A 15199-nucleotide genomic window follows, 5' to 3' on the forward strand; every position below is an offset into this window, starting at 1 on the left:
TCTCAGTTACCCTAGCTGTTAGATTATCTAGATTGGATTGGATCTCAGTGATAGCATTTTTAAGTTCTGCCAATTCACCTTTTATTTCTGCCCTTAGAGACTCTATGTTGCCATTAATTGATTTCTCCATTCTAGCCATTGTCTTCACAATTGCTAGCCTGAATTCCATCTCCGACATCTTGGTTATATCTGCATCCATTTGTAAATCTGCAGCGTAAGTCATAATCTCTGAGTCTTTTCTGTTTGGGGGGCTCCTCCTCCTAGTCATTCTGTTGATGGGTGTTTGAGGGAATGTATAGAGTCAAAATTATTGACCAGAACCCAAGCAAGATGCACCTGTTTTCTTGGGATCTTAGGGTTGCTGGCCTCTTGTTTTCCCAGCCTGTCTTCTGGGGGAGGGGCCTGCCACGCTGTTACTCAGGCAACCCTGTTTGGGCGGAGTTGGCCTGTGCCCCTGTGGTGGGGGATGGGCTCAGTGAGAATCAGTCTTTGGGGCTTTTGTTCTCTGTCGACTTTCCCTGGTGGCTTTCCAGGTCTCTTCTGCGAGTCAGAGCAGAAGAGACTGTTTCCAACCCTTTGCCTCAGAGCAGAGAGACCGCAGTCTGTTCTTCAGTGAGCTCTCCAAGCCACACTCTCTCCGTTTCTGCCCGTGCTGCTATAAACTGCAGCGTCCTGGGTTGTTCGCCCCTCCGCAGCGCTCCCAGTCCTGCCTCCAGGTCGGGGCTCGTCTCTGCCCTTTGTGCTTCTAAAACCGCCAGCCGCTCCCAATTTGCCCGCAGGCGACTCCGCCTCTTGGGGTTTCCACCCCCGGGGGTTGCAGTTTACCGGCTGGACCGGCGCACGGAGTTTCTGACTTGGAGGTTGCAGTTCGTGTGCGCACGACTGTCGCTCCAGTTTCTGTGGGGGGGGGGGGGAGCTGCAGTCCGCATGCGCACAACCCCGCCGGTCTGGTTTTCCAGCATGGGGGCTGCCCTAAAGTTCTTTCCCGATGCTACCGGTCTGCGAGTCTGTGCCCCATCCTGAGCGTGTGAGGCTGTCACTCACCGGCGGTGTAGGATCCCCACGTCCAGGCACGCTCCCACCTCCGTTTATCCTCCGATATCTGCCAGCAGGATCACGGCTCTCCACTTCCTACCTCAAAACCAACTGCCTGCGATATTCTGTTTGTAGAGATCCAGATCTTCTTACATCTCAGGCTGGTTTCGCGGGTGCTCAGAGTGGTCTGGTAGTTATCCAGCTCAACTCCAGGACCAGTTGAAATAGGGTCCCCTACTCCTCCGCCATCTTTCCCCTCGTCCTAAAGTAGAAAATCTTACAGAAGACATGATCAGTACAGGTGTGGCCTATGGGCATCCTGGGGGAAGAACTGGTATTCAAAGAAGATAGTGGCAGGAATCATGGATCACTACATCAAAAACTAATGATGTCTTGTATGGTAACTAACATAATAAAATAAAATAAAAAATAAAATAAAATAAAAACAAGATAAGGGCAATTTAGCTGAACACCAAAGATGCAGGAGAGGTCATGGGACCCTGTCATTACAACATAGCATACATTTTAAGCGTTTACCCTTTTGTAATCTGACTCTTTCACACTGAATAGACTCCCCTTAGCAAGAAAGCCAAAGGTCCAGTTTCTCATTTTTTTCTGCTCCCCTACTCTGTCTTCCTTTGTCCACCAAGGAGGTCGGCCCAGCAGCAGCTCAGTCCGTATGTACTCACCACCCATAGGCACACTCCCATGCCATGTGCACATCCAGCAAAGCTCCCTGGCTAGTTGCTCAGCACTGGGGCCCTGACAGTTCCTATGTCTCCTCCTACCTCCCACTGAGGGCCTGCTCGAAGATCTTCCTAGCTGGAGTGTAGAAGAAGAAGCCCCAACCCTCTCCGAGGTAAACTCTTTTTGTCTAAGAGAGACATATTTTTTCCTTCTTCAAAAGAACTAAGCTATCAAATTCTGAGCCTGGACATCTCAGATGATATATCTCATTATGTCAGTGTGGAGAGTTTCAAGTGAGAGTGTGTTACCCACTGATACCTGATACAATAGGGTATTTTATGAATGACAACATTGGCTACAAACTGTATGGTAGTGAGCATTTTCCTCAGCAAAAATGTTTGTCCTTGAGAGTGAATTTTTGGTTTCCTGATCAAAATGGACTTGCAAGATCTTGTATGAAATGCTCAAGCTTTGTCCGTGTCCACTGTATTTTGTTCTAGGGCCATTGACTTAACCCCTGGTTCCCATTTGGTTTCCTAAAGAGAACAAAACACCTGTATAAACACTGTATAGTGTGATGCGTTCGTCATACTGTTTTCGTTCCTCTAATTGCAGGTGGATGCAGAAGGGAAAAAAAAGGTCCCCTATTTTATGAAAATCTACTTTCGTAGTCCTACTGAGACCAGTGAAGAAGGTGAGAAATGCTTGTCTGCTTCAGTCTGCGGAACAACTCTGATTCTGCATTCCTTTTGGGATTGGGTGCTGAGATGTAATGAGAGAAACTGTCCTGTAAGGAACTATGACTCTGTTCTACATTTGCCGAGACACTAGGTCATTCAGGTGGTATGGTTTGTGGTGTCTGAGGGTTGGGGGTGGCTGTGTGCATCTGTGTGGTTAACTGTCAGTGTGTGTGTGTGTGTGTGTGTTTCCTCAGGAGGTATTTCCCACTTATATAAGAAAAAACTGTCTACAAACAAGCAAATCTCATCACCACCACACATACAGTACGTGTAAATGTATTGCATACAATACGACATTCACCCCTCAACACAGCCATACTTGGAGGTTTCCTTAAAACTTCCTTTCCTCGGGCGCCTGGGTGGCTCAGTTGGTTAAGCGACTGCCTTCGGCTCAGGTCATGATCCCGGAGTCCCTGGATCGAGTCCCGCATCGGGCTCCCTGCTCGGCAGGGAGTCTGCTTCTCCCTCTGACCCTCCCCCCTCTCATGTGCTCTCTCTCTCATTCTCTCTCTCTCAAATAAATAAATAAAAAATCTTTCAAAAAAAAAAAAACTCCCTTTCCTCAGAAGGAGATGCTGCAGTGATGAATGGCCCAAGCTCTTGCCTTCTATATGGAAGAGGGAAAATCCAGGCCCATGTCCCAGTGCTGTAGCTCTGGGCCACTGACCTGCCCTTATCACTCAGCTATGGGACCATCAGTCACAGAGCAAGTCCCACATCCATTACATACCTGGAGATGCTCATCTACAAGGTCACAACATTGCCCAACATTTTAAATGGCCTCCATGGACAAATAACCCAGGACAGCTCTTGTGCATTTAACAACCCATTTAAGCCTAGTCATTAGTGTGGACGACAGATAGAAAGCACACATGCTTGTGGTCAGTCCACAGATTGTGAAAGGTGTGGATGTAGGTCCCCCATAGGACCATGCAGGTCAACATCTGTCAGAGGTGGGGCCAATTCTCTTGCAGGACCAAAGCCCATGAAAGCAACTCCCCACTTCCTTCTCCCCCAATGCATGGCAACCAATCCTCTATTCTCTGCTTCTATGACTTTGATATTTTACACACCTCATGGACATGGAAACACATAGTATTTGTGTTTCTGTAGAATAAGGCTCTCCAGGTTCATTCTTCATTCTGTAAATGGCAAGTTCTCCTCTCTCTTTGAAGTTGGAATAATATTCCACTGCACTTAGGTACCACATTTTCTTCATCAATTTATCAATTCACACAATCTTGTGTGTGGACACTGTGGTTGTTTCCATTTTCTGGCTATTGTGTAGAATGCTGCAGTGTGTATAACTGTGCAGCTGTATCCTGGAGATGCTGGTTTCATTTCCCCTCACACTATTCCCAGAAGTGTGACTCCTGGATCATTAGGTACTTCTATTTGCAGTTCTTTGAAAAACTCATTATGGTTTTTCATTCACGATGTCTATACCATTTTACATCCTCACTGTGTACAAAGGTTCTGATTTCCCATATTCTCATCAATACTCTTTTTTTTTAAGATTTTATTTATTTATTTGAGAGAGAGAGAATGAGAGACAGAGAGCATGAGGGGAGGAAGGTCAGAGGGAAAAGCAGACTCCCCGCCGAGCAGGGAGCCCGATGCGGGACTCGATCCTGGGACTCCAGGATCATGACCTGAGCCGAAGGCAGTCGCTTAACCAACTGAGCCACCCAGGCGCCCCTCTCATCAATACTCTTTATGGTTCTTTCTTTATTTTCTTCTTTCTTTCCCATCCTCCCACCCTCCTCTCCCCTGCCTTTTCCTTTCCTTCTTTTCTTTCTGTAACTGGCATCTGAACAAGTGAGGTGATTTCTCACTGTCCTTTTAATTTGCATTTCCCTGGTGATCAATGATGTTGAGCAGGTTTTCATATGTCTGTTGGCCATTTGTACATCTTCTTCGAAGTAATGTCTATTCAAGTCTTTCTCCCATGATTAACCTGGGTTACTGGCTTTCTTGGTTTGTTTTTGCAATTCACATGCAGGAGTTTCTTATATATTTTGAATATTATTAGCTCCTTTTGCAATGTGAATTTGCAGCTGTCCTCTCCTTTCCTTTTTCTCAATTGTTGAAGAGACTATCTTTCTCCATACTGCAGTCTTGGCATCCTTGTTGAAGATCATGTGCCCATGTAGGTGTGTTCATTTGGGGGCTTTCTATGCTGATCCATTGTTCTCCCTATCTATTTTTAGGGCAGTACCATATTGTTCGAGTATTGTAGCTTGTAATGCATCTTAAGTCAAAAAGAGTGGAAATTCCACTTTTCTCTCATGCTCGAGATTGTTTTCATTATTTGGGGTTCCTTGGGTATTTTAACATTATCTGTTCTGTTTCTATAAAACGACATCAGGATTTTGATAGGGGTTGCATTGAATTGTACGTTGCTGCTACTAAGACCTGGGGTGTTGACCTTACTGTTTTGGTGTCCCAGGACTTCAAAGAGTACCTGGCACGTGTGCATGGGCCCAGGAAATACCTGCAAATGAATGATCCCATCAGGCCAGCACACTACACAGCAAGTAACAATGAGGGGATGGGCACTTATGTCCTCTACATGAGGATTTGGTATCTACAGCTCTGCTATCCAGGGTGCTAGCCACTAGCTTGTATCCATCTGTGTAAAACTAATTTCATTCCATCACTCATTAACTCAATTAATTCCAAGGAAAGAAAACATCAGATTGCTCAGTCACACGAGCCACATTTCATGTGTATCCCTAAGAGGTGGAATTGGGTCGCTAAGTTTGGTTGTGAGAGCTATAATAAGCTTGAACAACTGAAAGTGTGAACAGTGATTCCTGTAGCATCTCTATCACATCTCAGATTTGCAACTGTGATCAATGTCTTACTGAAGGGCTCAGATTCCACCAAGCCAACAAACTTCTGAGAACACACAGCAAAATTCAGGGAGATGCTGGATGACCCACCACAACCTCAGCTAGAGTGGAAGGAATGGCTGGGCCCCTCTCTCCAATAACAGGATTGCTCATGTTTGTGTGTCTCTAGATGTGGTTGTGGAGAACCTGGAGGATGATTCCAGCCAGAGGGGGGGAAGACTCTCCAGACCCGAACAGCACTCAGGTAGGAATCAACAGGAGAGGGTTCCAGGTAACAGTCGGGTTGCACCTGCTGATCTGGAGACTGCAAAGGTGCATGTGAAGTCAGAACAGGGAAATAGGTGTAGAAGTCTGATTTGTTCAATTCATAATTTAATGACATAATAGGAAGAGGAAGTGTGTCTGTAGGGTTTGAGTGTGCTGTCTTTGAAAATGTCTGTTCTTGCTTTGCTCTCTAAAACTATCATTCCTGTGAAACCTGCACTCCCCTCGCTTTGCCACTGCCAAATGTCTGATCTTGGTTCTGTTTGCTTGGCACCTCTTGGGACTTGTGCCTGAGAGATTGGGAGGCCATTCTGTTAATGACTTATGAATGGATCCTGGCAGGGACACAACTCTCTCACAGACGTCTGACCCAGAGACAAAGTTCTAGTGTGTGCCAGGTGGTGAATGAGAGGCAACTCTCTCCCGTTCAACTTCTACGATTTGTAACATCATGTTTCTGTCCTGTTTGCTCCTCCTTCAAGACCACTCCCACATCTGCATATGTTAAAAATTATTCCCTCTGACATCACTGCATAGGCTCCAGTGTCCTTTCTCAGAGTCAAATGGGCTCATCATGTGCTTCCATCTGAGGGAGGCCCGTGTGCAGCCGTACTGCAGATTCTCCATGGCTGGCAGGAATTCTAGAGGACTGTGTGAGGGGCTGCTGGGCCTGTTTCAAACACTTATCCTCACAGCCCCACTGACCTGTCACCTGGCATTGACCTGCTCCAGGGCAGAGCCTCTGGGCAGCGGGTCCAGGGGTCACTGCCCCTCTCAAAACCAAGTCCTCCTGCCTATGGTGTTGACCTTGCCTCTTATCACAATCCTTGTCATGACCACCTTGTGAGCTTTCCTCAGGCAAGCCCAGTGCTTTCATTCCAGTGGTTGGGGCAAACCCTGGCAGGTACTGTATGTTTATGTGGCCACACGGCTGTATATTTCCCAGGGCCTCACTGAGAGACTAAGGGAAATTGGACAAGTTGCCATCCTCTAATTTTCACTCACCCTCTGTAATGGTTCTAGGAATTTGGGGGGTTGTTTCAGGGGAAAATGTCTCCTGAGTATGGTCATGTCAGGCTCAGAACAGACACTGGCTACATGGAGGTGGTTGGCACCATCTTCCTCAAGGTCCGCAGCAGTTCCAGACCCAGGACAGCTGCTCCCCACACAAGAAGAATCAGTGGATTTAGTGAGTGGGTGCCAGCACATGTATTGTCTTTCCTCCAGTGCTTCCCTATTCCATAACAATGTGACTAGTGGAGTTTGAGAGTAGAAAGGCAATGAAGCATATCTTAGGAGAGGAAGAGGAAGGGGAACAAGGCAAGAGAGGAACAAGGAGAGAGGAAGGTAATATCAGAACAGAGTCTGATAGGGACAGTGATCTCCTGCAGGAGGTACAGGAGGACACAGGTAACCACCCATCCCTGGTCATGGAGAGAATGTGAGGCTGTAAAAGCAGGTCAGAGAACAGAGACCCACTCCCTTCCTACAGACGTGAAGGGTTGGAGCCTGGGGAGGACTCAGAGCTGAGGACGAGTCATCCAGAATTCAGGGTACTTCATCCCTGGAGCAGCTGGGTCTGCCTTCCCACCTCCAACTAACTCTGCGACCTCCTTTCCCACGGCCTCCCCCACATCATCAGTGCCATATCCACTCAAAGACTACTTTGCAGTTTCTGAGGATTCAGATGAACAGCAACATGGTGCCTTGTAACAATTTCCTCCTTTTATCTCTTTTCACTTTCTCTCTTTGCAATGCATAGCTCCTCTTTGTAGCTTTCACCCATTGTCTCTTTTTATGAGGCTCACCCTGAGGAAACTGGTCTCATCCAGGTACTTGAGGCCTTGCCTCTTCAGGGTCTAGGAAATGTTTCTGCAGCACCCCTCACCCCGTTCCTTAGTGCTGCCGTGGCCCCTGAACCTGGGCCTGCACCACTGACTCATGGTGAGCAGTCCTGAATGGCCCAGCAGTGAGCCAGGCTGGGAGTCAGAAGGGCTGAGCTGGACAGGCCCCAGAGAAGGCTGGCCCTGACCTGGTCACATCCCACATGGGTGTTTTCCTACCCTGGGTGGCTCTGGTCATGCCCGACTCTTCCCTTCCTTTCAGATGTCAAAAACAGGACCCTAGAGAAACAGCAGAGGGTGATGTTTCACAGGAGGAACATGAAAAGAAATTGTAAATGTGGGCTGCCTGCCATGAAAGGCTCATCCCTTCCCCAAATTACTTGGTGGGTCTACAGTAGAATCAAGCAAAATGCTGGGCTGGCTGCTACTGCCTGCCACCATGAAGTAGACAAGAATATAGTCATAATCCATACAGCCCACTAGATTAGACCCTGAGCACATCTCCCTGGGAACCAGTACCTAATCCATGCATGCACCTGAGCAGGAAGGGCTATTGTCCTCCAGCCTCTGCTTAACTTGGAGGCAGGGCTCTGGGTGCCTGTAGGGCCACCATGGGCAGGCCTGGAGGAGGTATGTGCATTGATTTATTTCTGAAGAGAGCCCTTAGAGATGTTCTTCATCTCACTCTGCAGGACACAACCCTGCCCTCCCAAACTGCTGAAGTCAACAGAGAGCTTCCTCTGTTAATATCCAGGTGTGATGAGACATTTCGGGTTGGGTCTGACCACTCCTGATTCAGGCATCTGGCGAATGAGTGAAGACACAGGCCCAACAGCGCTCATGCAAGCAGGACAGCTCACCTCCCCCTGCTTTGCATCCCTCTGGGCACATGGCAGGCACTAGTATTGAGGAGGGGACACTGTAGGATCCCCATCTGATTGGCAGCTGTCCCTGTGCTTGGGTCCCCTGAGCCCACGAGAACCCTTGTGGGAGGTAGGGGCTAACTTCATGGCACCATTTTCCAATGTGACTTTTGAGGTTCTATAGATTCTGCCTTAATTGGCAGGCAAGGCCTTCAGGGAAAAGTAGTGATATCTGTTCCCAATGCAAACATGTCCAGTGGTTCAGCGTGTACACTGTGCCATCTCACTCCCTCTGTAGTACAGGAGCACCTAGTAACTGCTAGGCCACCCACAGAACCCAGATATCCAAGGCCAGTCCACAAAGAACCCATGTTGAGGCTCTCAGAGAGACTGTGAAAGGGACGGCCAAGCAGCAGAAAGACCCCACAGCCACAGAGAGGCAGGGCTATTAGGGAAGGCACCCTGATGGCATGGAGGACACCACCTTCATTCAGTTTCTGGGGGTCCATGCAGGCTTCTCTTCCTTCTTAAAAGGCTTGGGTCCTGCAGAGATACCCCCAGCCCTGAGAGCTCAGAAGTATGTCCAACCAGAAATCCTATATCTCTTTTAAGAGCTGTCCCAAATAAAATGCTCTATGATCTCATACAGCTCCACCTCATGTTTCTCACAGCTGTAAAGTAGGACACTCTGGCCGTATTCAGGCCTAGGTGCTCCAGAGGTCCTCATCGAAAGTGAGCCAGACAGGCCCTTGCTGTCCAGCTACAGCTTTGATGGTTTCCCAGAGGAAGATCCAGCACGAAAGGATGCACATGTAACCATCAGACAGAAACACACTTGGAGGAACTGCTCAGGTGCACTTGACAGTTGCAGGCCTCAGAAACAAGCTTCACATACTTCTAACCAGGAGACAGGACCGGGGACCCCTGCTTACAGGACAAGGGACCCTCTGAGACTGCCAGCACCTCTGAGGTGGGTTTAGAATCACTGCTGAAGACCAGCCTCTGAGGAGGAAGCAGCATTCCAGGACACGCCCAGTGCACTTCTGGGTGACTCTGAGGCCATCTTCAACGACAGCACTACACGGACTTCCAGGTCTTTCCCCCTGCCTGCAGCAAGGTCTGCTGCTCCTCCAGCTGTCCCTCCAGCCCCCAGCAGGAATACACAGCAGGAGAGATGCAGGAAGATGAAGGACTGCCAGGGCCCAGTGACCACCCTGGATTCCAACTGAGGGGCAGCTCTGTGCATCCTCTATCTCAGAGGGCACACAGCTTGTGTCAGAGCCCCTTTCAGTCACCTCTCTGCAATCACCGTCCCCACCTCCCTGGCTGACTGACTTCTGCTTACTCTCAAGAATCAGGCAGGGCTCACCTGCTGGGTCCCCAAACCACTACCCCTGCCCCCTCCATCTCACCAGGCAGGGAGTCTGCATGAGAAGCCCATCTCCTGACTGGCCAGCTCCAGAAGCAGCTGAGTCCCTGTCCCCATTTATGGTGACGCTCTTCCCAGATTCCCCTCTCATGGGGAGAGGGAGGAGACCCTCTGTAACCCAAGGCCTCAGTAACAGCTGAAGCAGATGCCAGTTGTGCCTTCCCTGCTGCTCCCAGCATCTCTGAAATGGAGTTCCCCCCTGATGTATGCAGATTCTCCTGTCTTCACCGGCAGAGCTCTCCTCCCACTGAGGTCCTAGTGCCCCTCCTCAGGCCTGCCTTCCTATCATTGTAGCTGCCACCTTCTAGCCCCTCCACCAGCATACATCTATTGTCTTCTTACAATACCTTTTTCTTAATTTTCTTTTTTGGTATTTCTAGGCTCCCTGTTCTTCTGTGAGTTTTTTCAAGCTGTCATAAATCTCTAAATTTTTAAGTAAACTTGCTGGGGAAAAAAAAGACCTCATGAATCGTTGAACACTACATCAAAAACTATTGATGTACTATACGTTGGCTAATTGAACATAATTTTAAAAAGTTTAAAAAAAAACACCCTTTCAGGGGCGCCTGGGTGGCTGTCGGTTAAGCATCTGCCTTCAACTCAGGTCATGATCCCAGGGTCCTGGGATCAAGCCCTGCATCGGGCTCTCTGCTCAGCAGGGAGCCTGCTTCTCCCTCTCCCTCTGCCTGCTTGTCTGCCTACTTGTGATCTCTCTATCTCTCCGTCTGTCAAATAAATAAATAAAATATTTTTTTAAAAAAAACACCCATTTAAACCTGTGTTGTTTTAGGGTCAATTGTATTTTTAAGGCATGGGAGGCAACATGATTTGCTAATGAATTGGTTGTTCGTTAAAGATGACTCTACAGTCACTGATCTGAGCAACTAGAGTAAGTTTCCTTTTTAGAAAGAAACAGAGTAGACTGAAAGAGGAATGGTTTTAGGGAAAAGGATAATAGTTTTGTTTTGAATGTGTTAAGTGAAAGATGCCAACTAGACATCAAGAGGAAATGTGAAAGAGACAGTTGGAATAGGAGCACACCGGGAGTTTTTTTATCCATTAGCTCACATAGGTGGCACAACAATACTGCCACATTTCAAGGAGACTGAGAAACAGAGATTCAGAGAAATAATAAGACTAACAGAAGTTTGCAGCCCCTCCCCCCCCATTGATGCTTGAAGTAGAAGTCCATGACACTATTGCCACCTTATCAGGAAACACTTAAGAAAAACATTCATGTACATTAAGACAGTTATGATCAATTTAGTCTTGCTTTTCACGTTTTCTTTTATTTGGGAGAAGGGTCATTAATTCTGATTCAAGCTGGTAACTTCACATTTGCTCCCAGGAGGTAATGATTATTCATTAATACTCCATCCCAGTTGTTCTCAAATTTTAGAAAACATAAGAGTCACTTGGACCCACGTTAAAAATAAAATTCCAGTGTCTCTTATTCAACTTGTTGCCTTTATCTGCAAGTGTATTTTTTTTTTCCTGACAAAAGCCTATTCATCCAGTCCAAAACAACAACATTATTCAGAATGTGGGTATTTTGAGGGTCACAACTACCTAAATATTCAACAATTTCCATCTTTATCATGACATCTGCCAGCCAAAGAAATTCCAACTCATATTTGGGTAAATGAAGTCAATATCCAGTTATTCAGGTCTTATTTATTGGTCAAGATGATGGTAATGCAATGCTTCCATTTGGGAACTCACAATCTTTTTGAGGATGTGTCTCTCAGATTATTAGAAAGGATCAAAAGATACTTCACTTCAAGTGACATATGTACCTCTATGTTTATTGTAGCGTTATTTATAATTGCCAAGATATGGAAGCAACCTGTGTCCATCGACAGATGAATGGAGAAAGATGTGTTATACATAGCTTCTTGTTTGGGACAGGGCAGGTAAGGCATACCTTTACCTCTGCCACAATAGAAACTTTTAGTAACTTTTACTCTAGCTTATTGCTCTGGGAAAATCAGAGGCCCCTCACTAGATATGCAACTTCTCTTTTTCCTTGCAGATGGTTGGAAATTGCCCAGCAGTTCCTGATCCTACTGTTCAAGTATACCACATGTCCACACTTAAGAGAAAAACAGGAAACGATGAGGTGAATTGTCTAGAGTTTCTCAAGTGGCTATCAAAGATCTCCTAAAAAAAACAACTATCTCATTGTTCCAGTACTACTCACTAGGATAGATATTAAGAGTAGATGGCCATAGTAAACACACAGCTTAGAGATTATAGTTGTTAGTGGTTTTACATTTAGCATCACGGCAGCTGTCATGACCACCTTTTCCGTAAATGGCCCCTGTAATAGACCACATACATCTCAAGTTCTAGGGGCTCCAGTGGTGTGGTTCCCAAGGGAGAGCTTGAGTGTCATCAATTTTTACCCATTGCCAAAGCAGCCTGAATACTGACTGGAGAGTTTCACTGGTGGTCTCTTCTTGACAGCAGGACATACTCTATGACTTGCCAGAGTCACTACAGGTATGATGTAATTGCATTTGTTCTGGCCCCTCCTCCCCTAGTAAGCAACATAGTCTCAGTAAGGGGATACAGCATTTTTCAATTTTTCTAAAATGGGACTCAAGGTATATAATTAATGTATGTAATCTAATGGCTGGGCATGTACTTTTATGCTCCATGGTCTTGAACATGCAGCTGTGGTTACCACTCCTTATCATATATTGTCCTGTGATTACTTTGTCCAATGACCTAATTGTAACCAAATCTTGGATAACTATTGGCTTTGTGCATCTCCATCCACAATCCATATGGCACCAAGTTGGGAAACTGAATACACTGTAAATGCATCATCTATAGAGAAGACAATGCAACAGGAAGGGATTTTGGGGAAAAGCCTGTTAGATATCAGAAAATGTCATCTGTACATTCATTCTTAGAAACTTTTAAGTCTACAGACTGGGCCACCTAAGGTAAAAGACATTGTTTTTAGTCAGCCAACAATTCCTAACAAAGCAAAACTTGAGGAAGACCAACAGGTCAGAAAAGGGGGTAGGTCATCATACATTTCTTTCCTACTATGTTCATATGGTTTCATTTGCATGCCTTAAAAGGGGGTCTGTTCCTCATCCTACTTGGTCCTGTGCATACATTAGTGGGACGACTGCTGTGGTTCAGTAAGTAGTATCCACATTGTCCTACCCTAGGTCAAATACTTGCACCATTAGTTACTTGGAGCCAGCTGACATGACACTTTCTCTGTACACAGCTGGGACAAGGGCTTCCACAAGGCCCCATCAGGCTAGAACTCCTAATATTAGGGTCAGGGGATATTTTTTTTCCATGAAGCAAAAGCTAACCTGTGGTTACTCACAATTTGTCCCTAACACCTAGAGGTTTTCATGAATGTATCCTCTGTAGCACTCCAGGAGGTTAATGCCTTGACAGAAATGTCTCCCAATGTAGAACAATACTCAGTAACTTTTTAGTACCCATAATCTCTTGACTTTTCCTACTGGATTTAAAAGCTGAATAATTAGGGTTGGGGATGTAGAGTATAGCTATGGAGTATTTTCTTTCTGTGCATAAGAGGTAAAAGGGTAAGTGTCCAGCTCCTAGCACCTTTACCATCATATTTGACCGCTTGAACTATCTCCTGGGTATAAATTCAGTCTGACTTTTAAAAATAAAGTGGAGTCCTCTATGCCACTGTTTAACAATCCAGTAAAAATGATATCTAGATATATATTACCAAAATTTACACAGAGGGAGAAACCTAAAGAGTACAACTATTGAAGAAATAAAAATGTTGCTAAGGATACATCTCTCCCAATTCCCTCCTCCCCAGAAAAGGATCTGGCCACTACTTTTAGCCTTTAATGAATAATTCCCACATTATGTAAACTCTTTCAGAAAATAAAAGAGAAACTCTCCAAATACATTTTGGAAAGCCAGGAAATCCTTAGTAAATTCAACCTAGTTCTCTACTTAAAAAAAAAAAATCACCACAAACAAATAGGTTTTATTCCAGGACTTCAAGGAAATTTCAATCATTTGGAAACTTGTAAAAAAAAAGGGAATTACAAAAATAAAGGACATGACCCATAATATTATACCAACAGATTTTTTTAAAAACTTGATAGAACTTAGCAACTCTAAGTACAGTAATAATTGCTATAGTGGGTACTAAGTGCCAAGTACTGTTCTAAATGCCTAATATTGATGAACTAATTGTATCCTAACAAGCACAGCTTTACTTTACAGATGGAAGAACTGACACGCAAAGAAGCTAAGTAACTTGCCCAGGGCCACACACCTAGAAAAGTGGTGGAGCCAGGGTTTGAATTAGGGTACTAGGCACAAAATCAGTGTTCTTAACTACTGTACTATCTTGCTTTTTCTAAAAACAGAAATAGAGGGGCGTCTGGTTGGCTCAGTTGGTAGAGCATGCAAATCTTGATCCTGTGGTCATGAGTTCAAGCCCCACATATGCATGGAGCCTACTTAAAAAAAAACAAATAAATAAATAACAGGAATAGAAGGAAACTTCCTAAACACAATAGAGTGTTTATCAGAAACCAACAATGAAGTAACAGTGGTGAGATGTCCAGGGATACACATAGAAGATATCAATGAGGCCCCTGTATGTGATATCCTACACATACACTTCCATCTTTAGAAGTCTCTAGTCTGATTGGGGTGGGGAAGGGGATCTTTTTTTTTTTTTTTTTAAAGATTTTTATTTATTTATTTGAGAGAGAGAGAGAATGAGAAAGAGCATATGAGAAGGGGGAGGGTCAGAGGGAGAAGCAGACCCCCTGCCGAGCAGGGAGCCCGATGAGGGACTCGATCCAGGGACTCCAGGATCATGACCTGAGCCGAAGGCAGTCGCTTAACCAACTGAGCCCCAGGCGCCCGGGGAAGGGGATCTTATACCCAATTTAAGGATGGTGCAACTTCGAGCAGAGTTTAAAAAATTTATTTATTAAACAACTACTATATGAAAATTATTATCTATATGCTAAAAGAATAGATACCATACCTAGCCTTAAAGAGCCTACAATAAGTTGATATGAAAGTATACACATACACGTTAAGTTCAGAATGACTGGCAAGGTAATTTAGTAACAGTTACACACTGTAGCACCAACTAAATTGGAAGCACTGAGGTCAAATGAATAGAAGTTTAAGAGGGAAGAAAAAGCATTTCAGGGTCTTTCAGAAATGAGAGGGATGTGGAAGAATCTAAGGGACATACATTAGCCAACAGGAAAAGAAAGGTTTTACAGGTAGGGAACACAAGTGATGAGGGCCTGAATTAGAGTGGAAGTTTAAAAACTATATAGGGAGAGCCTTAGCCAAGACAAAGAAAAGAATGAATCCATCTTGCAATATGACTTATGTAACTGGTAAAATAGAGGTGGAGTAGAATAAGAAACACATAATCTCTGTCCTTGAAAAGTACACAGTCTGATTAATGGGATGCAGAACTGAGAAATGAGTT

This window comes from Neomonachus schauinslandi, chromosome 1 (genome assembly GCF_002201575.2).
Source record: "Neomonachus schauinslandi chromosome 1, ASM220157v2, whole genome shotgun sequence".
Taxonomy (NCBI): Eukaryota; Metazoa; Chordata; class Mammalia; order Carnivora; family Phocidae; genus Neomonachus; species Neomonachus schauinslandi.